General features: G+C 37.9%; 1 protein-coding gene across 4 annotated transcripts in view; it reads left to right on the top strand.

The window, feature by feature from the left end:
- NDST2 (N-deacetylase and N-sulfotransferase 2) overlaps positions 1–22,257 on the top strand; it is an 83,727-nt gene that overhangs the window by 12,089 nt on the left and 49,381 nt on the right. For 2 of the 4 annotated variants that reach the window (XM_060769166.2, XM_060769167.2), the window contains exon 2: positions 6,721–6,795. The exons of 1 other annotated variant lie outside the window; for it this stretch is intronic. The gene's annotated coding sequence lies outside the window, so the exon portion shown is untranslated. Of the gene's footprint in view, positions 1–6,720; positions 6,796–10,112; positions 10,392–22,257 lie in introns of those variants that run through there. One more of the 4 variants, XM_060769169.2, reaches the window with a different exon arrangement.

Here is a 22,257-nt window from a genome sequence, read left to right as displayed (position 1 = left end):
TGTCCTGACTCCATAGTTATTTTCGTTAATTACCATCAAGTTAATAATGACAGACTTTGACTTCTGGCAACTCAATGAATGAGAAATCTCCAACTCTCCCTGTCATCAACAACCCTTCTCATCTTTTGAGTACATCCATCTGCAAGATGGTCCTTCTGTTTTACAGAGCATTGTTGTCTTGTACAGTGAGCCATGCCTTCTCCAGCACAGAACTGGTAAATTGGTTTGTGATGCAAAATAAATAAACCTTCTTAAACTAAAAGAGGGAAAAGAGTCTTGAATTAGAGATTTATAGTAGAGGGAAAGTAGAAGTCTGTTTAGAAGTTTCTTTTCATACAAAGATTTGATGTTGTCACTGCTGAACATAAGATCAGGCACCAAACAGCAGATAAGACATAATAACAACTGCCACTTGCTAGTTATTCAGGGCTCACTTCATAATCTCTAGATAGTCAGATTAAGTTGGCAGATAACAATTACTCATGATTCAGTTTACAATCAATCTCGTTCCTTCTAGAAAGATGGGCTATACTGATTCACTGGGAAACTATCTAGATGTACAATTTCAGAGAAAGTGGTGGAAAGTGTTGATAATTGTTACCTTGTCAATCTAATCGTTGACTTGTGGCAATTCTATGAATGAGAGATCCCCATCAGCAGCCCTGCTCAGTTCTTGCAGATTTAAGGCTGTCCATCTGGAATGTGGTGTTCCCCTTTTCCTACTGCCTTCTACCTTTACAAGCATTATCTTTTTAAGAGGTCCTGACTTCTCATGATATATCCAAAGTCTGGCATCTCTGCTTAGTCATATTGGCTTCTAGTAGGAGTCCAGCCTTTGTTTTTTTAGGACACGGCTATTTTTTCCTTTGAACATGCCAGGGTATCTGTAAAACTCTTCTCCACACTTTCTTGACTGTCCAGTTTTCACATTCTTACATACAAATTGGGAATTCTAACTTCAGGATTGTCTAGTGTTCCTTCCTAGCTGTCCTTCCAAGTTGAAGTCTTCTTCAGATTTCTTGAATGCAATCTGTATTTTGATGAATGACTGAGCTAAAGTATGGAAAATCTTGCATTATTTCAGTGACTTCATCATCTTCTTTAAAGTTATTCAAGTTATTTGTGGTCATTATTTTTATTTTCTTAATGTTCAACTGTAAATCTGACTGCATTTTCTTTCTTTATGTTCTTCAGTAACCACTAAATTTTTGCCATTTTCTGCCATCTGGCTTTCTTAAATTATTGATGTTGCTTTCTCCAATTTTGAAACCATTCCTCCAAGTCTAATTCTGCTTAATGTGTGATATGTTCCGCAGTAGAACCTTGGGTTAAGCACTTGGGAGGAGGAAGTGGAATTGCAGTGGTATATTATAATGCTGTCCCCTTCACTGGGTGACCTGTCCTTGTTTTGAAGGTGTGTTTGAGCATGCACATTTAATGTAGCTAACATAATGAATGTCAACTAACGTGAGCTAACGTAATCAATATGTAAGGTACTACTTTTATGCAATAACAATGGAATGAATTAAATGGGTGAGACCTGGCTTGACAGCACTACATGTAAAAAGGATCTGGATGTCTTTGTAGACCATAACCTGAACATGAGTCAACATTAGACAAAAAAGCAAGTGCAGTTCTAGGCTGCACCAACAGCAATATCGTCTTCAGATTGAGGGAGCTCTTGTTACTACACTATTCTGTTTTGGTTAGCCTTCACCTGGAATACTTTGTCCCATTCTGGGCACCAGTATCCAAGAATGATACTGACAAGCTGGAATGTGTTCAGAAGATGGTGACCAAGATGGTAAAATGTCTTATGAGAAACATCTTGGGGAGCTAGGTATGTTAGTTTGGAGAAGACAAGATTGAGAGAGATGGTCTGGAAGAATCTCTTTTAGAACATGAAGTGAGCTTTCTTTCTCAATCACCAGAGATTAGAACACAAACCAATGGATGCAAATAACAAGAAAAGGAATCCCACTAAACATTAGAAACAATGTTTTGTTCGGGAGTGGAATAGACTGCCTCAGAGGGTGGTGAACATTCCTTTGGAGGTCTTTAAGTAGAGGTTGGATGGCTGTCTCACAGGAGTGCTTTAATTGCATGGCAGAAGGTTAGACAATGGTCCTCAACCCTATAATCCTGCATGTCAATGTGACATGGCTTTTTACACATCCATATTATTCAGAAAACATCTGTATAAGTTGCACATACATATACATAGTATATTTTTGCATCCTATTAAGGAAGTCAGCACATATAATTATATAGAGTATTTCTTTCTTAACTAGATATAGTTAAGACAGTGTGGCCCCATTCCTTCTTGCTTTTCACATGCAGTTAGCCAATGAGTCCTCATACTAGGAGGAAGACAGGCTATAAACAAAGTAGATAGGTAGATAGGTAGGTATATAGATAGATAGATAGATAGATAGATAGATAGATAGATAGATAGACAGACAGACAGATGGAGCGGGCCCTTAGAATGCTCTGTGGTTTGGTTCCAGGATCTCTTTTGGATATCAAAATCCATAGATAGTCAAGACCTGTTATATGCAATGGCATAATAAAATGACGTCCTTTATATAAAATGGCGAATATCAATGTGTGCTTTTGGGGATGGTTTTGTGGGATATTTTCAGGCCATGAATGGTTGGGTCCAGAATCCTTGCATATGCAGGACAACTGCAATTTTACAAGTAATATTCCATTAACATTCCTCACACTTATTGAGAAACAAAGTGAGAAGGCTGTACAAACAGAGCCTTGGGATGAGACTGAAGCAGAGAATTGTTGAGGCAGTTCTGACTACAAAACAAGACGAGCACTGCGAAGGGGAGGCCTTCAACAAAATTGCCATCACCAAATCTTCAAATTAAAATGTAAATCCAGTAGCATAATATGAAAATATTGTCACAAATCATCTTTCCCTGAAAGCTAGAATGAAAACTGGAGAATCAACACACAACAGTCAAATCACAAATACTGTCTGAATGCCTGGGAAAATGAAGCATTTTTTGACAGCAAAAACGTCTTGGTGCTAAACAAATATCCTTAGAGAAGAGTGTTTCATAAGTGTGAGGCTACCACAGAAAATAAATCATTTAGAACTGTCAACAGGCTATTTATCTGGGAGCTGACATCTGTAAAAGGAGCCTCTGTTCCCGTATCTTCAGGATTGGAGGTATTGTTTTGCTAGTCCCCTTCGTCCGATAGTGGAGTTGGGAGCCAGAGAACACAGCATGGATCTAAAGAAGGCAGGCAGACAATCATTGCAGAAATAGCCTCTAGACAATTTTGTCAGCCTTCCTTAGCTACAACTGTGCAACCATAGGGAGAAAAAAGCAGCTGCTGATGCAGTGCACCAATATCATTAAAGCCTAAATTTCGCCCTTAGAATAAATTATGCAATGTATATTTTCTTAATTGTTATTATTGTGTTTTTGTATTTTTTAAAAATGGAGGGCTAAACTGTTGACCAGAGTTAACTTTGTGATAACTGTGGGCAGCCAAAAGACAGGCGGACAGACAGACAGACAGTGACAGCTTTCAAAGGTGTATTTGGACCTTTTGTCTGGTGTATTTTATATAAGGTCCATTTTTATTTGTTTGCTAAAATGGTTAACAGGGGGAAACAATAGTTTTTTTTAAAAAATTATTTAAATATCCACAGAGGGCAATTTTGTTAAATCTGTTGCAGCAAGCAGAACATCAGAATATCAATGCACCATGTTTTATCTAATGAAGCTCACTAGAATTCATTAAACCTTATGCAAAATAAAACCTTTAATAGTAGTCTTTAATACACAATTCAAAGCATTTTTGACTTTGTCCTTCAGTTAACAAGGCTCTCTTAAATATGAAATAAAAAGATAGGGCTAGCTGAAAGCATACTCCATTTGTAAACTGTTGTTAATGGCCCTCAAGTTTACTTCATTGTAAGATGATCCTATGAATAAGTAATCAGCAGTCCTGCTAAGGTCAGGTTGCAAGACCAACAGATTGTATACCACAGATACATTCTTTGAACAACAAAGGGGGTAACTGTATACATGATAATCCACTCATGACCAATATATGAAACAAAAAACTATATAATTAGAACCAGAAGATGGAAAAGCTCAATTCTTTCTGCAGAAACAAGACTAGATGCCGCTTGTGGCACAGACTACTAATATAAAAATAAGAGTAAAGCTAAAGAAAAAATCCTAAATCAACCATCTTGCCAAATACAAGCTGGACAACACCCACATAGTATATAAAGATAAAGCCTAATTGATCAGTCCAAGAAAAGCACTGGACAGATGCCATGGACATTGTCTATGAGATAAACAAAATATGCTAGAGAGAGATTTCTCAATGGATTAGAAATTAAACTCTTCAAGCAGTTAAGGATACACAAGAAACCAAAGTAAAGGGTGACAGAAATAGGGTCAGAACCTGAATGCAACTGTTCAGTGACTTGTACAAAGGGACAAGAGAACTACTATAATAATCAATGCAGAAAGATAGAAGAGGATACCAAAACGGGAAGAAGAAGAGATATCTTCCACATGATCATATAAATCAAATAATTTTTTAAAGTGTAGATGCTATCATTACATGAGCAAATATAAATAAAAAGGCAGTGGAAACAGTACACAGAAAAAGAAATATATAACAGAATGAATGACAGGTTTGTTCAAGGGAGAAACTTTGTAACATGAGTCTTATGTTTTTAGAGAACAAGGTGGAAGCTGCACTCAGGGCACTTGGGAGTAAGAAATCATCAGGAATAGGTAACATACCAATTGAGTTGCTTCACGCTACAGAGAATAATCTACTGTACTTCTAACTAAATTGGAAAATTCATAAATTCCATAAATTCAACAAATATGGAAAACAAAACAATGGCTCACAAATTGAACACACTTCCAATTGTCAAGAAAGGAGACACCAGTGATTGCTATAACCACATGATCATTGTATTAATCTGTGCAAGTAAAGTGATGCTCAAAATCTTACAACAAAGACTTTTACCGTATATGCAATGAGAAAGGCCAGATGTCCAAGTTGGATTCAAGAAAGGAAGAGGCAATAGGAATCATTTTGTAATTATACTCTGGGTAATAGACAATATCAACAATTTGAAAATCATCTTGTTCTTTTAAGATAGTTTTAGCGTGTTATTTATTAATACTTATGTCATTTTAATTGTACTAAGTAATAATTGTTTTGTTGTATAGTGCTTATTGCTATATTGTTTTCTGTATTTGTTTGATTGCTGTAAGCTGCCCTGAGTCCCTCCAGGGAGAGGGGGTGGGGTATAAATAAAATTTTTCTTCTTCATCATCATCATTATTGAACAGAATAGTTTCCAACTGCATTTTATTTATTGAGTTCATTGAGCATATCTTATGTAAAACAAGAGTAGTCTGGGAGACAGGAAGCCTGAAAATTGGAGGAAGGAATATCAACAATTTAAGATATGCAGCTGACTTCATACTACAAGCAGAAATTAGCAAAGATCGGGAATGAATACTGAAGAAAGTCAAGGCAAAAAGTTCTAAGGGATGTTTACAGTTGAACCTTAAGAAAACAAACATAGATATAGTGATTAATGATACCGATTTACATAACTAGATGATGAAGACATTGAAATAGTTCAAGGTTTTCCATACTTTGGCTCAGTTATTAATGAAAATTGAGACTGCAGTCAAGAAACCAAAAGAAGACTAGGAAGTACAGCTCTGAAGAAAGTAGATAACGTCCTAAAGTTAGGATGGTTTATGCTACTGTATCATATTTCCAGTGTCTGTGTATGGTTGTGAAAGCTTAGTAACTGGAGGGAGTTGATGGGAACAAAATGAACTTATTTGAAAACTGGTGATAGAGTACAGTTTTATGCATATGCAGGACTGCTAAAAAGATAAATAAATAGGTTCTTGGACAAATCAAGCCTGAACTAGTCTATCTAGAAGCCAAGATGATTAAACTAAGGCTCTTGTATTTTGGATAAATCATGAGAAGACATGACTCATGTTAAAAAGACAATAATGCTTGGAAAGTTGGAAGCTAGTAGGAAAAAATGAAGATCACATTCCAGATGGATAGACTCAACGAAGGAAGTCACATCCTTGAATCTGCAATACTTGAGCAGGGCTATTGGTGACAGTGTGACTTGGAGGTCTCTCATTTATAGGGTTGTCACAAGTCAAGGACTTGATGGTAGTCAACAACACAACAGTTAATAATACAATAGTTCCCCACACCTTCCTCCCTGTTTCTCTGCCACTGTAAATCTAAATAATCTCTAGGTGAGGTGGCATAGCTCCTCTTTCTATAAGGCAGTCAGGTTTATCTCAAAACTAAATCATGAATAACTGTTAACTGCCAACTTAATCTGAACATGCATAAGAAAGATTTGGGAACTTTACAGTGAAATTTGGACTATCTAAAGAGCTGCAAAAATTATCAAGTGACAGTTGCTGTTACTTATCTTTCTTATCTGCTGTATGGTGTTCAATCTTTTACAAAGCCTTAGATGCCTATTATCTTAGAGGGCTTAAATATAAGAATTGTTTTTCTTAGTCTGGGTAACTGTATTCCCTTTTGCTGTAGCATGTGCTCACCAGTGACAACACTTAATATTTGTATGAAAATAAACTTCTATATATAAGTTTTTAATTCTCTTTTCCTATAAATCTCGAATTCAGTACCTTTTTTTCCTTTTATCTTAAGGGAGGGTGTTTATTTTGCCAAACAAATCAACTTGTCAATTCTGTGTTGGTGACGGAGCAAGTTGGTCTAAGAAAGGTATGTGCTCCGACTTTGAGATATATATTTACATTCTGCTTTGTCAGAGAACTTTAAAGCTGACATTGATCCTCACCTCAAACTGTATTTTCTCCACTAAGAATATGTACAATTAGCTCCCAAAATGTCTCATGGCATTTTAAATGGAAGATCTATTTGAGCTCTGCGTTTGGTTTGTTAGATATTGTGGAAATATAAAATTCTAATGTAATCTTCTCCATTATTAAGGCTAGACTCGAACACACATTTACTTTGGATATGTTTTTTCCCCCTGAAATCAGTGAAACTGGTTCTAAACAAACACTAATAGAATTAGGCAGAATCTGACTGTGGATTTATCTGTATGCATGTCCCACTGAAAATTGTAAACTTTACTTTGAAGTAACTATACATATAAATGGGCTGAACAAATTTTATACAAAGCTTCTGTTGGTTATTTTAAACAAAGCAGTGGGTGCCATTTTTGTTTCAAATACGCATATTCAGCTGTACATCTTTAAGACTTTTTATGTGGCTGGATGGGGAATAGAATAATGATGGCTTTCTGTTACAATTCCTAAAACACAAAATGATAGTAATTCTGTTGTTCTTTGAGCAGAAACCAATAATTCCTGTAGTCTTCTATTTGTATAATTAGGTTACCTTGTTGTTGACTCCATGAACTGTCCTTCAATTTTTTATAACCCAGCATATTGCTGATTTTCTGTTTTGGTTGCAGTTCAAATTATATTTCTTAGATGTTTGCTTTTAGATTTGGCCCATTAGGAATTTAAAAATATTTTTATTTTGTATTATTTTATTATTGTATTATTTTATTATTGTATTATTTTATTATTTTATGTGTGCCTTCATATCAATCCTGATTTATAATGGCTCTAAAACAACATTATCTTTGGGTTTTGTTGACAAGATTTGTTCACGGGGGCTTCTGTTGTTTTCCACTGAGGTTAAAAGAGTGTGGCTATCTCAAGGTCATCCATTGGGTTTCCATGTTTGGAGGGATTTGGACTCTGATCTCCAGAGCCATAGTCAAATGCTGAAACCACTACATGGCATTAGTTCAGCTTTATATTGTTTTATAGCGTAAAATTCTTTGAAATGTTGTTCAAATGAAAAAAATGGTATAAAATATGGAGAATAAATCATTGTGGTCTAAAATAGTTTGGATTATTGAGTCATTTTGAAGATAGCATCAGCCTTTTGTTCTGATGAACTACATAAGATGCTGCAGTAGCCACTGAGGGATAATAAATATTTCAGGTTTTAGATTTGAGATAATAACAAGGAATAAAGACCTCATATGAAATGTTCTTAATAATGGAAAAAATACTATTTTAAAAAATCACATTTATGTTTGTATATTAGAGCTCTCACAAAGAGCTTGCTGTGTACTTATTTTTGAAACTCTCTTGTCTGTATTTATAACTCTTTAAGAAACGGTAAACAATTAATCAATCTGCTGTTGATATATTTCCAAGTTTATGCACATAAATATATAGAAGGAACCAGAGTTTTGAAGACAGATGTGATAATATTCAAAGAGCAGGGAGAATGTCTGTTGTTAATCTGTCCATCTGTCCATCTAGGATTTGGCAAAATTCTCCAATTGGAGTATATGGTAACTTCCTGTGAAAGCATACAATAGAGCTGCTTGGAGGATATGAAAGGGGGGAAATGAATTCATGAAATAATGGAATTATGTTTTGGGTGTGTTCATATCTTATTAGAACGGCAAAGTTTTAAATAGCTTATTTGGTATAATTTAGAGTGTAATATTTGAAAAAGAGTACAACAATCTTTCTTTTAAAAATTATATCCTTGTTAAAGTATGTTCAGGTATCCGTGCATAAATAATGTGTGTTGCTAGAATTATTGGAATGTTTATTTTAGTGCCAGCAAAAATGAACTTTTTATTCTATGTAGTAGACTCAGGTCTGTAAATAGATAGAAGAGACTTTAAACATTAAAATACAATTGAAACCACAATTCCTCTTGGATTTTGGAAGGATGAAGATGAGAAGAAATTGAAAGATTGTTTCAATACATGACAATTGTTACTAGATTGTGATGTGCCCAGAAATGGAAAAATGGACTGTCTAATAAAACATTATGACCCAGTTAAGGTAGACCAGTGGTTCCCAACCTTTTTTTGACCAGGGACCACTTGAACAGGGACTACGTTGGCCATGGACCATTCTCCAACATTAGTACCAAAAGGATTACAAATCGGTTTTTGGTCAGTTTTAGATTTGGTTTGGTTATTTGGGGTGCTGGTTCAGAAAATTGCATTGGCTAGACCACATCAGCTCTAGTTTCTGATATAGAACATATACCTTCCATCTGTTCATTCTCAGAAAACCATATTTAATAATCTAGAGCTGATGTAGTAGTAATCTTTCATGTGTAGTCAGGCTCTCCCCTCCCAACATTCCCATTGCCTCAGCGCTATAAGAGTGTTTTGGGAGACCGGTTGCTCTCATTGCTGCATGGCTTCGAGGTAACGGTGTAGCAATGGTGAGGCCACAGACCATATTTTTGTTCTTGTGAACCACTGGTGTAGCAGAAAACATATAATTGCATTTGGCAGGTGAAGAGTCATATATGTTCCTCTTATTAGGTATGTAATTGTCTTAAATAATGTAGTTGGTATGTATGTTTGTATGTTGATTTATGTTTAGATTGTTTGGGGTTTTTTTTGTTTGCATATTGTTATACCTTATATGTAGTTTTAGAATACTAATTGTTCTTCTATAAAGTATTTTTCATAAGAATGTTTTTGGTTTGTTGTTTTTTAAAAAAGCTGAATGTTAAAGGGATTCTCCGCACCCCAACTCCTTATTATGCACTGATGCCAAAGCAAGTGGGAAGCAAATATCTTCTGTTTTACTAGTGGAAGGAGCAGCTTGCTCTCCATTATGGGTAGTTAAAGCAGGCAATTATTTCATCTCCTGTGCCCCAAATCCTTGCTGGGATCCCAGAAAAATTTGATCCAGGCAAGAAAGATGATGGAAAGAGAAATATCTTTTTTTTCTCCTGTTAACTAAGGCTTAGGCTGAGATTTTAAATTTTCCCATCCTGTCTTAATCCTGTTTTCCCAAGACCCGCTCTTAACATGACTCCTTTTGCGTTCTTCCCATCTTCCTTCCATCTTCAGTTACCATGGAGAATGAAATGCTGGCTCCATTCAAGCAACTTGCTGAATAGGTTTTGAGGTTGATGGATGGTGAGAATCTCTTATCCCTCCACCTCCCTCTTTTTCTAAACACCGCCCCTGCCTGGTTCTTGACATTTCACTTGCCAGAGAATGGCTGTCAGAGAGAAGAGTCTGAAAGAGAGGCTGGCAGTGTCCTACCGAGATACTCTTTCAGTTTCATGGATGAGATCAGCCGCGTGAGAAGGTCTTTGAGACTCAGATGCAAAGCTTTCTCTGCAAGCAAACTAGGTGAAGCATGAATGCTCACTTGCATATTTAGTCTGTCCACTGACCATCCACATCCTGTAAATCATGCTGAGAAATCACTGTTCCCTGCCCCCCACTGGTTTCTTGTGGCTACATTTTTGGACGTGATGCAATCTTGGATACTTAAAGGAAAAGGGTAAGTATGCATTTTTGTCAGATTTGCCTTGCTTTCTTTGGTTGTGATTCTGGCAATAAATTGTCTTGCGTTAAAAATACCTGCTGCATGTCATCTTAATAACTGGGTACTTGAGTCTCAGGGGACTGTCTCTTGCTGTTTTGTCATTAATCCTGTTAGAATCATAGTTGGAGTTTTCATGCCCGATATTACATTTGGATTCACTGTGTTGTGACTTGTGTGCAAATGGAAATTAATAAAAAGTTCTGGTGTTGTGGCCATTCTTACCAAGTGCGTAACTTGGACATTGGCACCATATTGCATTTTTATTTTAGCGAGGATGAGAAGGGAAGGCAATTTCAGAATTGTGTATTCATTCTTTATTGTAGATAATATTTCTTAATAGCTGCATCTCCACTTCATCTCATTGATCACATGGGTTAGAATTTGTATTTCATATTAATATAAAGTAATTTGTCAGGTGCTAAGGAATATTTTAGTAAATAAGTAATATTTCACCACTATGGATTTTTTTCCTCTTCTTTAGAGTTCTGATTCACATGGATCTTAAAAACAGATTTTGTTTTTGTTCTGTTCCTTTCTGCTGAGGTTTTCCAAAAGCAAGGATGTTTTCTCTGCCATTCAGCTAGGTTTCATATTTGCTAATTTTCAAGTGGGTATGCCACTGAGCCTCAGAAAGGGAAATGTTAATACGTATGTATGTACCCGTGTTATGTTCGAGAGGGTGAGTTTCAAGCAAGCATGTAACAGACTCTTATGTCGAATTCAAGAGGAATTTAGTGCTCACGTGATATGGAAATTATCCTATGGATAGGATAATACTGTACTTCACACTTGATGGGTTTACCTAGTCAGATGACTGACTAGGAAAACATGTCTGCATCCATCTTCTATCTCAAACACACAGACAACCTCTGGAACTAAAGAGCTTGATGATCTTTGATGATACATTAAATTAATAAGAATCATTGGATGGAGCTGAAATGAGAAAAGAATCCAAATTGGCAACATATAAATACTTGTGAGTGCTAAACATCTTTTTAAACTTTGTGCTTATGTACACAAAATTTGATTGGCTTGGTGACATTGGGCTATGGGCTCAAGATTTATCTGTGACATTACACCTGAGTTAGATATACTTCAGCATCTGTTTGTTTTGCCTTCTCTTTACATGTGCTCCCCCTCCTTTACAAACAAGCTACTTCTTCTTGCTTCCTTGCTTGTTGGGTGTGTTTCCATAATTTTCTCTCCAGTTTGGGACTATTTTAAGTTTGGGACTCTTTTAAGCAAGCACACCATAAGCATTCTAATTCTAAGCTTTCCATTATTTACTGTTTTAAAAATTAACAGAAACTTCTTCATTCTGAATATTTGTTGCTTTGGGATTCCCCCCCCCCCCCCAATAAAATCCAAAGATGTAATATTTTAAGCAACTTATTAATTTATTTTTTGTTAAAATCGTATTTTGGATCTAGTGTTCTAGCTCTGGCCTTTGAAAACTGAAGGATCTTAGTTTTACTTTAAAATCATCATTCTGGATTGGGAGATAATTCCTCTTCCTAGGACTGTAGTGTGATGTTGCAGCTTGCTTAAACCCAAGATTCCCCTGGAAGTGCAGAATTTCTTGTACTCTTACTCAGATGCTGTCTATAATCATTAACTTGCTGAATAATTGTTTTATTTTTTTTACTAAAAGTGTGTTTTGGAGAACAACTCTGATTTGTTACGTATTCTGCTTCTTTCAACTTCTCTTACAGGCTCTTTTAATGTTACTATTCGTTTAGATTTCTGCTGACACCATTTTCACCATAAAGAACAGGTGTGGAGGGAGTGGAAAAAGCTTACTTTTTACATGGCAACAGTAACTGTGTTGTTGTTGCCATCGTCATCATTGTCGTCATCATCGTCATTATCTTGCCTTTTCCCAGTTTTGGAACTCAGGGTGGTTTAAGACATTTAAAACAAACATAGCTAAAATTACAGTGTACAAAATATGATTAAAATTAAAACCTTTTAAAAGCATAGACTGTTTAAAAGAGAGAGAAATAGACAATCCAAACATTGAATATAATACCAAGCGGATACACAGAAGGACAGTGTAGCTGACAATCTGAAAGTAATTTTTAATGTACGGGTTCTCATTTGAAGTAAGAAAACTTTTTAACTGGCCCCTCCCCAAATTATCCCACAAGAGCTCCCAGACAACCCAGATATGCCCCTAACACCGTGTTTCTCAACCTTCATAATGCCGTGGCCCCTTAATACAGTTCCTAATGTTGTGGTGACTCCCAACCGTAAAATTATCTTTGTTGCTAATAAATAACTATAATTTTGCTACAGTTATGAATTGTAATGTAAATATCTGTTATGCAGGATGTATTTTCATTCACTGGACCAAATCTGGTGAGGTTGGGAGGGTTGAATTTTTCAATTTGCAAGTTTTAGTTGCTGTGATTTATAGTTAACCTACAATCAAAGAGAATTCTGTACTCCACCAATGATGGCATTCAACCAAACTTGGCACACAGAACTCCAATGACCAACAGAAAATACTGGAAGTGTTTGGTGGGCATTGACCTTGAGTTTTGGAATTGTAGTTCACCTACATCCAGAGAGCACTGTGGACTTCAATAGTGATAGATCTGGACCAAACTTGGCATGAATACTCAATATGACCAAATGTAAACACTGGTGGAGTTTAAAATAGACCTTGACATTTGGGAGTTGTTGGTGCTGGGATTTATAGTTCACCTACAATCAAAGAGCATTATGTACCCCACCAATGATAGAATTGGGCCAAACTTCCCACACAGAACCCCTATGACTTGAAGACACTCGCTGGTGCAAGTTTCCCTCCAGCTTCGTACGTTCTCCCTCACATGCACACCACTTCCATACACCAAGCACACCTGCTCTCTCCTCCCCACTTGTAGGCTCAGAAACAGCCCACCCTGTCCGGGAGGCTGGCCAATCACAGCGGAAGAGGGCTTTCGGTGGGAAGATTCGCAGTCTGTTTCCAAAAAGAAAGAGAAGAACAGGCGTACAGAACTTCAGCTATCATTGGCGACCCATCTGAAACCCCTTTGCAACCCTCCCCCCAGGGTTCCAGATCCCCAGGTTGAGAAATTCTGCCCTGACATATAAAGACACACACATATACATAAAGCAAGGCAACATTCTCCCTTGAACACAACAAACCTGGAACAAGACATCTGCACAAATTCATTAATAGATAACATCCTCTCCTAAACATCCCAGGTAACACACGTAGTTAGCCACCAGAGAGACACAGTAACATCACCCCCAATCAACATGCACAACACAACCCCCCCAAAGAATATCTTTCCACCAGGGAGCAACAATAGGTTAAACTACCAGGGTATCGCCACATCCTCCGCCAACTTTGCAAATTAACAAGGAAGTGGTTTGTATATGATCAAGGTACACAAAGAGTAAAATTGAAATTGGCTATCAGCAGCATGTTTTACATTTAAAGCACCTAAGCTCCAGATGTATCAGCACAGACACTTCCCAAGGGGGCCCTGTGCTCTGCCTACAAAGGAACTGGTGGCCTTGCACGGGATAGATATAGACTATATCTCAAAGGAATTGCTTTATCTAACAGTAGATAGAAAATGTTACAGCTTTACCTTGCTTTTGCCTCCCAAATTGTCAACAAGAACGGTGGCCTTTACATGCATCAGACCTACCTGCACCATCTTTAACTCAGCTTTAATATCTTAAGAAGGATGCAGTTCTATAACTATATCATCACATAATTTCTCCTGAAATTATTTTTAACATCCATGCCTGAGGGAAAAGCCAGTGAGCTTGTATAATGTATTTTGCACCTTTTGGTTGGCCTAATAAAGCTATCATCGTAATGTGATTTTGCTGCATTTTGTCACATGGCCTGGATATATATTACAGAATTCCTGATCACAGTCCCAAAAGACAATCCAATGTTCCAAACGCGGGAAGAGATAGTTCCACTCTCATAGCAGTGGATTATCCATTCCAATTTGACACTACTGATATACTATTCTAGTCCTGTTGTTGTCGGATATGCAAAGCCAAAATCTCCTAGTGTATATTTTTCTTATTTTGAACCCTTTAGCTTTGAGTCACCAAAGTGCAGGGGCTTGAGCATTGGACTAGGGTTAATAGACTAATATTCAAATCCCCACTCAGCCATGAAAGCCCATTAATTGACCTTGAACAAGTCACATTCTCTCAGTATTAGAGAATGGCAAAGGAAGCCTCCCAGAACAAATCTTGCTAAGAAAACCTAGTGACAGCTTTGCCTTAGGGTCACCATAAGTTGGAAGTGATTTAAGGCACACAAAAACAACAAAGCTTCTCAAAAAATCAATTAATTAGAGCATTAGACAGCCACTGTATTCAATTAAAAGATTACCATACTTTGCCAGCCTACTGTGAGATCATCCAATTCCATTAAAGTTGATTCCCATGCACCTTGTGAATTTTCACCAAAACAGTTAATTTAATTGTTAATCCTACCAAATATGTTCGAGAATAGTTTTAAAAAAGTGACTATTTTAAATTATTGGTTTTTTAAAGTAACTATTATCTGCTTAAGCACATAACTGGGTGATTCAGCTTCTTCTTACTCTTCTTCTTTCATTTTTATTTCTATGCTACCACTCTACCCATAGGGATTCAAGGCAGTTAATAGTGACATAGGTGTTTGGTTCATTTTTCTTTTGTTTTAACAGGGTGTTCCACCTGTTTCAAAGCTGCTTCCCAGTGTATCAGCTAGTTCAGTATTTAAGGGGGAAAGGCAAGTGCCTCTTCTGTTTTTGTCCCATATTATCCGGTATTATCAGGTCTTAAGAGTATGGAGTTTTCACTTAGAAACCATGGATAATAAACATCTACAAAGCAGCCCCCCTCATTCTAACCCAGTGTTGTTTTTCTTAGGCATTTAAGCTAGTAGCTATCTCTATTTCAAATGCTTGTTGCTTTGTATCCAGTTCAGGAGAAAATTTGGGATATTAAATACGTATATAGGCAATCCCCATGTTACAAACAAAATAGGTTCTGTAGGTTTGTTCTTAGATTGAATTTGCATGCAAGTCACAACTGGTACATGTTATAAGTGTAACTCTAGCCACAAACAACTCACACACGCATATGATGACATGGGGAAGGCTTAACAGGCTAAAACCTGTGGTGTTTGTTTTGCTGACTGTGCCCCTGTTAACCTCAATTCTGTCCCTGTGATAATTGGAATTTGATACATTTGGCTCATCATCAGAAACAAGGATTGGTGATAAAGCTTCAGTGGAGACACCTTTTCCCAAGCCTGGACCCAGTTCAAACCACTCCTGAAAATTTTCAGGCTAAAAAACCCCCTGATTTACTCACTAATTTTAACTGGTTAACCAAATCACTATGCTAAGTCAATAAGAATAAAAAATTAGAGTCCTCCAGAACTGCAAGTACTATTTCAACCCAAATTTTGATAATTTATTTACACGAACGTTACCCAACTTTCCACCAAAATACATTGCAATATCAGCAATAGCCAACATAGTGGAAGCAACTAAGTTGGCCCACCCACAGCCAGCAGGCAAAGCCCAAGGCACCGGGGGGGGGGGGGGGGGGGGGGGAGGGGCGTTTCAAACTTGAAGGAGAAGAGACTTGCGGGGCTGGTTGACAGGGGCAGAGCTGCAGATTATTTAAGGCTGTTCCACCCCTCTGCTGTGCTCTTTGCTTCAGCATGAGGTAGGAGGCAGGTTCCTAATGGGGATTAGGCCTGTCCCTCCTTGCTCCCCCCTCCCCTTTTCAAGAGGATAATAGGGTTCTCATTGCTGTACCTTTGCCTCAGAGATTCACCCTACAATTTGGGCAGTTTCTGCCCTTGGCAATTTTGCCATGGCTTTCCCAGCAGCACATAAAGGCTTGAGGTTTGGCTGGATGCACAGAGATTGTCTTCTCATTTAGCCTCAGGGCCTGCTGACTTGCCCCAAGGAAGGCACAGTATCAGAGATCTGTCCCCAGTTTTAGAATAAACTATTAAACTCTGCCCCAGACTACCTGTCCAAATTTATCTCCTTGTATGAACCATCACGAAACTTAAGATCATCTGGGGAGGCCCTGCTCTCGATCCCACCGACATCACAAATGTGACTGGTGGGGATGAGAGACAGGGCCTTCTCATCAACGCCCCCCCCCCCCCCACTAGTGGAACACTCTCCCCAGAGACATCAGGGTGACCACCTCCCTCTCTTTTAGAAGGAAAATCAAGACCTAGCTGTGGGACCAAGCATTCGATCAGTGAACAGGAATTGGAAGAAGATTTTAACACTTATGGCAATTATTTGACCCGGACTGGATTTTAGATTCTGATTTTTAATAGGAGAACATTAATCAATTGTTTTAACTGTTTAACTATTGTTTAAATATTTTTAATATTTTAAAAATTTTTAAACATACTGTTGATTATTTTATGATGTTGACACCGTATGGTGCTTTGTGAGGCCGCCTTGAGTGCCCCCTCGGGGGGAGAAGGGCAGGATATAAATATAGGAAACAAATAAATAAATAAAATTAATAAATTGTTGCCATGGGTAAGTCCTGCTCTCTCAGCTTCAAGTTGTGGTTGCTAGGCTACAGATGAAGGTTGCAGACAATTCCTTCCTTTAAAAAAAAGCTTAATAAATTGTTTGGAGGAAGTCACACTCTCTCAGCTTCAGAGCAAGGCATAAGCAAACCTTTACATTAATTACCTATACATAAATTATATCATCACGTCCCCCCTCCCCTTCTACAATACTTGGACTACATTTTATTGCATGTCTCATGTTAGAAGTTAAGCTTTGGCCTCATGTTAGGCTTTAAACTTGTGCCAATATATTGGGGGTGGCTCTATTTTGTTTCAAGCCTCATGTTATATTTTAAGTCTTGCCAGTATATTTGGAGACTTCATTTGGTTTCAGTCCTATGTTCAAGCTTTAGGCCTTAACCAACATATTGGGGAGCTTTTGTTTTGTTTCAGGCCTCATTTTGGGGTTTGTGCCTTTACCAATCTATTTGGAGGTTGTCACTTTGTTTCCCTCTGGGCAGGCCCGTAGCCAGGATTTGGGGAGGGGGGGGGCTGAGTTTGATTCGGGGAGAGGGCTGAGTCTGAATGAAAGAGGGTCTACCCTAGCAAACCTTTTGAATTATTACCCCAATACCCCCATGCATATGATATATATTGGGCATGGTGATCAGATCATGATATGAATAAACATAACAGTTTAAATAATGTTCCAGTAAGGCCTTTTCACAGACCACCATGAGAATTTGGGGGGGGGGGGGGGGGCTAAAGCCCCTCCCCCGGCTACATGCCTGCCTCTGGGCAGCTAAACCAGAAAATCCCAACTGGATGGCCCCCCTTGAGGGTCTTCCTTCAGAGGCAAACCAAGAATGGGCAACTTGGAAGTCCCTAAACAGACTCAGAAGTGGAGTGGGCAGATCAAAAGACAACCTGGCAAAATGGCACTACCTAAAAGAATCCCACAGTTTATGTGACTGTGGAGCAAAACAGACAACTCCCCATCTGTATGCTTGTCCACTTTGCCCTGCCTCATGTAGAGGAGGTATTGTTGGAGGCTACAGTCAATGCTATTGCTGTTGCCTGTTTTTGGTGAAAAGATATTTAGCTGCCTGCGCTCCTTCTATTTTTATCAGTTTTATACTAATTTATGCAATGCTTTTGATACTAAAATAAATAACTTTGTTTCAAGCCTCATGTTCGGCTTTAAGCCTCTGCCAGTGTATGTGAAGGACTGCAGTGCTCACTCACGAAATCTAGCCTTAGCAAAGACCTGCAGCATTCCCTCTGTCAGCACAGTGTATTTTTTATGGACAGGTCAAGGAGCCTTTAGTCTGGAAGTATCCTCAGTCACGGCCTGCATAATCCCATTGATTCCAGTGGATCTAATCTTCCATATATTGTCTGTTTGGTACATTGTCCATGCCAGTCCTTGCATTGAACTGAACAAGGGCTGTTTTGTGATATATGAGAGTGTAGTAATTGGCTGCCATTTCTGTTTTAGGTGTTAATACCTCAGTTGAGCTTCATTGCTTTGCTTTGGCTTCTGTTATCTTCTCATGGCATGCTGCTCTTTCCTGTTGGTGACCCAACATACTGTATGTGCAAATCTGTGAGACTTTATGGAGCTGAGTTCTGTGTAATTAATTTAAAATCAAAGAAAACCGTATTTCCTTTTATGTAGTGCTGACTGCCTTTCAAAGCCTGGATTTGCATCAGAACAACTAACAATGAAACAAAATACAGAAATGGAAGCATGACATGATGTAGATAATCCCCTTAAAGTAAATACCTCCTCTGTACCCTCAGTTTTCTAAGTCAGTGTTTGATGTCAATTTATCACGAAGCCTGTGACCATCAAGCTGGTCTGGGAAGGGGTTGCATTTGGTGCAACATAAAATCGGCTGTTGGTTAATTGGATGCAGTTGTGAAGACTGTATCTAAGAGGCCAGCTGCAGGGTGTTTTAAGTTTGTTACTGTAAAATCCTGTCCTTTAGACTTGTTCCAAAGATGTAGTGTGTGACGTCTTCAGACTTTTTCCAAAATCTGGTTATTATAAACTGACTTCGGATTTCTAAATATATTTTATAAACTTGAGGCATAAACTTTCCTTACTTTTGAACACCAGGGTTCCTCAGTATTTGTGATGTAATGAATCTAGAGTTACCACATCTTTTATATAACTATTATATATTTTTAGCTTTGGCATGTACTGTTTCTATTGGGATTGTTTTTGAACTGAAAAAGAAATGTATACCTGATATTCACAATTCAAGTACTGTATTATATGTTGTTTTTTTCTGATCCCTAGTTGGGTTGTCTCCTACTACATACACATAGGTTTGAGCTTATTTTCTTTCTGCATTTCTTTAGAATTTTTGATCACATGGGAAAACTTATTATTTATAGGTAGAGTAAAAGCCAAAAACATGGTGAATCCACCCAAATTCCCTTGAACTGTGCTGGTCAGCTCCGATAGTAAGACTAAGGGGTTGTTGGAAGGGCCAGTGTTGGAGTTGAAAAACAGCTGCCTAGCTTACTTATTGCATAAGATGAACCTTCAGCAGAAGCACCAATTTCCAGTGGGAAGAGCAAGCAGAAGCAAGGACATCAGGGCAGGCAAATGAATAGTTAAGTGCTCTGTCCCTGTTAGAATACAGACGAGAGTGTGCCACTGGTCTACCTGATTATAGAGAAATGGCCTTTTATGCAAGTAATACCTGAGAACATAAGGATAAAACGTTCCAATCTTGTTGCAGGCAGCAACTATAGGCTAAAACGTTCCCAAGGTTTTAGTCTCGTTGCAAATGGCAACATCTTTGTTTCATAGTGGACTCTTTGAATTATTGGACTTGTTGACTCTGGACTGTACCATGACTTCTGTCTTTTGGATTCTGACTTCAACCTCGTATTCTTCTATCTTCGAGCTCTGGCTTTGTTGACTTTGTATTGGAATTCTGTTTAGTGTTTGCTGCTGCATAGACTTTGGAAGTCTTTTGGCATAACCGTGGTATTTTGGACTTTGAACTTGGAAAATTATCTCACTCCCAATGGCTAGTGTGTGGTAAAACTATAAGCCTCCAAGGACTTTAGTTTTGGGCTGCCTCTGTATTAATATCAGGACTTTGTTTGGGTCTTATGCTGTTTGTTTAACCAGGACTTGACATAACATGACAAGATTGTGTGGACCACTTTCTATTTATGATGTTCCTCTAGTGAAGGCTAGTACTGCTATTAACACTAAAACTAAAGGCAGTCCCTGGATACTAAACAAGATAATGCTCTAAAGTTGAATTTGTAAGCGAGAACAGGTACATTTTAAGTACAGCATAGCTCTAGCCAAAATATATTAGTTTTGGATAGAGTAGGTTAACACCTCTATGGTTTTTATTTTGCTGTCTGTGCCCCTATTCAGGAGATTTTACCTCACTTTCTATCCTTCTGACAAATTGATTTTGAAAATTTTTCGAACAAAATTTGGTCATGAAGCTTCAGTGGAGACACCCTTTTCCCATTAATACTCTTACAGAAGTGAATTACCATTATTATGGATGGATTTCTCGGGGACATGAATAACAACAACAACAACTTTATTTTTGTACCCCACTTCCATCTCCCCGAAGGGACTTGGGGTGGTTTACATATGGCACAATGTGCCTAAAACAACACATAATACAATACAAGGTGAAGCCAATAGTGTATAAAACAACAATATAAAACCCAATAACTTATGGCGAGAACTGTCATAAAACATGGAATGAAATTAAATCTTACTAATCAGGATACCAGTAAAAAAAAATGGCATAGTGGCCGAAACCCCACATCATACTAACCAAAAGAATGCATGGAATTTTACTTTAAACTCAAGTTGGAATCGTGTTTGTTTTAACATATTTATTTTTACCTGCATGTAAATGCTTCGGTGTTTTCAAATACTGCAAAAGGCCCGGTTCATGCTGCTGACTGGCATGCTTGCTCCCAGACCCACCTAGCGTTTGTAACTAGGAGTCAGATGTAAGTCGGATGTTTGTAACTTGTGGACTGCCTGTTCTTTGAATGCAAGAGAAATTTGTTACTAAAGGATATTATCTACCAGTGAGAATAACAATATTGAAAAAGTGGGATTTGTGCACATGTAGTAAAGTGGGGGGGGGGGGACATGAGAGAACCCTCCTCGCAGGATTGCAAGACATCTGGGCGTCCCCTGGGCAACGTCTTTGTAGACGGCTGATTCTCTCGATCCAGAAGCAACCAGAGACGACTTGCAGCATGCAAACAAGCAAGCAAAACAACCAACTGACCTTTTCAGGACCAACCATGACAATAATTTCCCTGCCACATGCACGATGGAGGACCTAATTGTGGCAACACCAGAGGCACTCCAAGTGGCCAGATACTGGTCAAAGGACATTTAATCAGCTACCAAGTTTGCAAAATTTGTGTTTTTTTTAAATCTGTTTGTTTGTTTTGTTCTGTTAGAAATGTAATACAATGTTCTGGTTGCGGATGACACGATAAAAAAAAAAGTAAAGTAGGGAGAATTTCAGTGCAGCAGAGGTTTGCTACACTGTGTTCGCTGTTTCTTAAATATGGTAGCCACTTACCTGTGTATTGAACAGACATGATAGCTCAAACAAGCAGTAAAGATACTCAGTTGATTGTAATGCCAATGTTGTACTGCGTTATATCACATAGAAAATGGCATGACTCCTGAAAAATGTCTTACACAGAGTGGGGGGCCCTCCTGGGCGATGTGGGGATTGATAAAGGAGGGGGCTAGTATCGAGGGAAAGTGTGTTTGCCTGATGAAGCATTAGATCCTTTTCTTGGCCATATAAGTTCCATGACTTGAAAAATATAAAGCTAACACTGAATTGATTCATTGATTCATTCATTTAATTCATTGTTCTATACTCAGACTGCAATCTCTGGATGTTGATTTAGGATCTTTTTCCTTTCTTTTTTAAATTATTGAATAATAAAGAGAAAAAGGTCATCCCAACATACATGAAATCATAACAAGAAGAAGAAAGAAGAGAAAGTGAAAAAGTGGGAGGGGGGAATGCACACATATATGGGCATACCATTCTTATTTTTAAAAGAATCTAGTCAATAGTAAGATTAATTAATAACAATAGAAAGACTTGGGATCTTTTGTGCCAAAGGCTGAACCTGGACTTTTGTGAACATCCAGGTCCAGAATGCATTGTTTCCCACAGCAATTGAGCTATAATCTGAAAACTCTTTTCATAAAACTTTGTTGTTTTTTAATGCAACACAGTAACATTTAACAACAGTTAAGCG

Source organism: Anolis sagrei, chromosome 3 (assembly GCF_037176765.1).
Source record: "Anolis sagrei isolate rAnoSag1 chromosome 3, rAnoSag1.mat, whole genome shotgun sequence".
Classification (NCBI taxonomy): domain Eukaryota; kingdom Metazoa; phylum Chordata; class Lepidosauria; order Squamata; family Dactyloidae; genus Anolis; species Anolis sagrei.
This window is presented reverse-complemented; position numbering and strand designations above follow the sequence as displayed.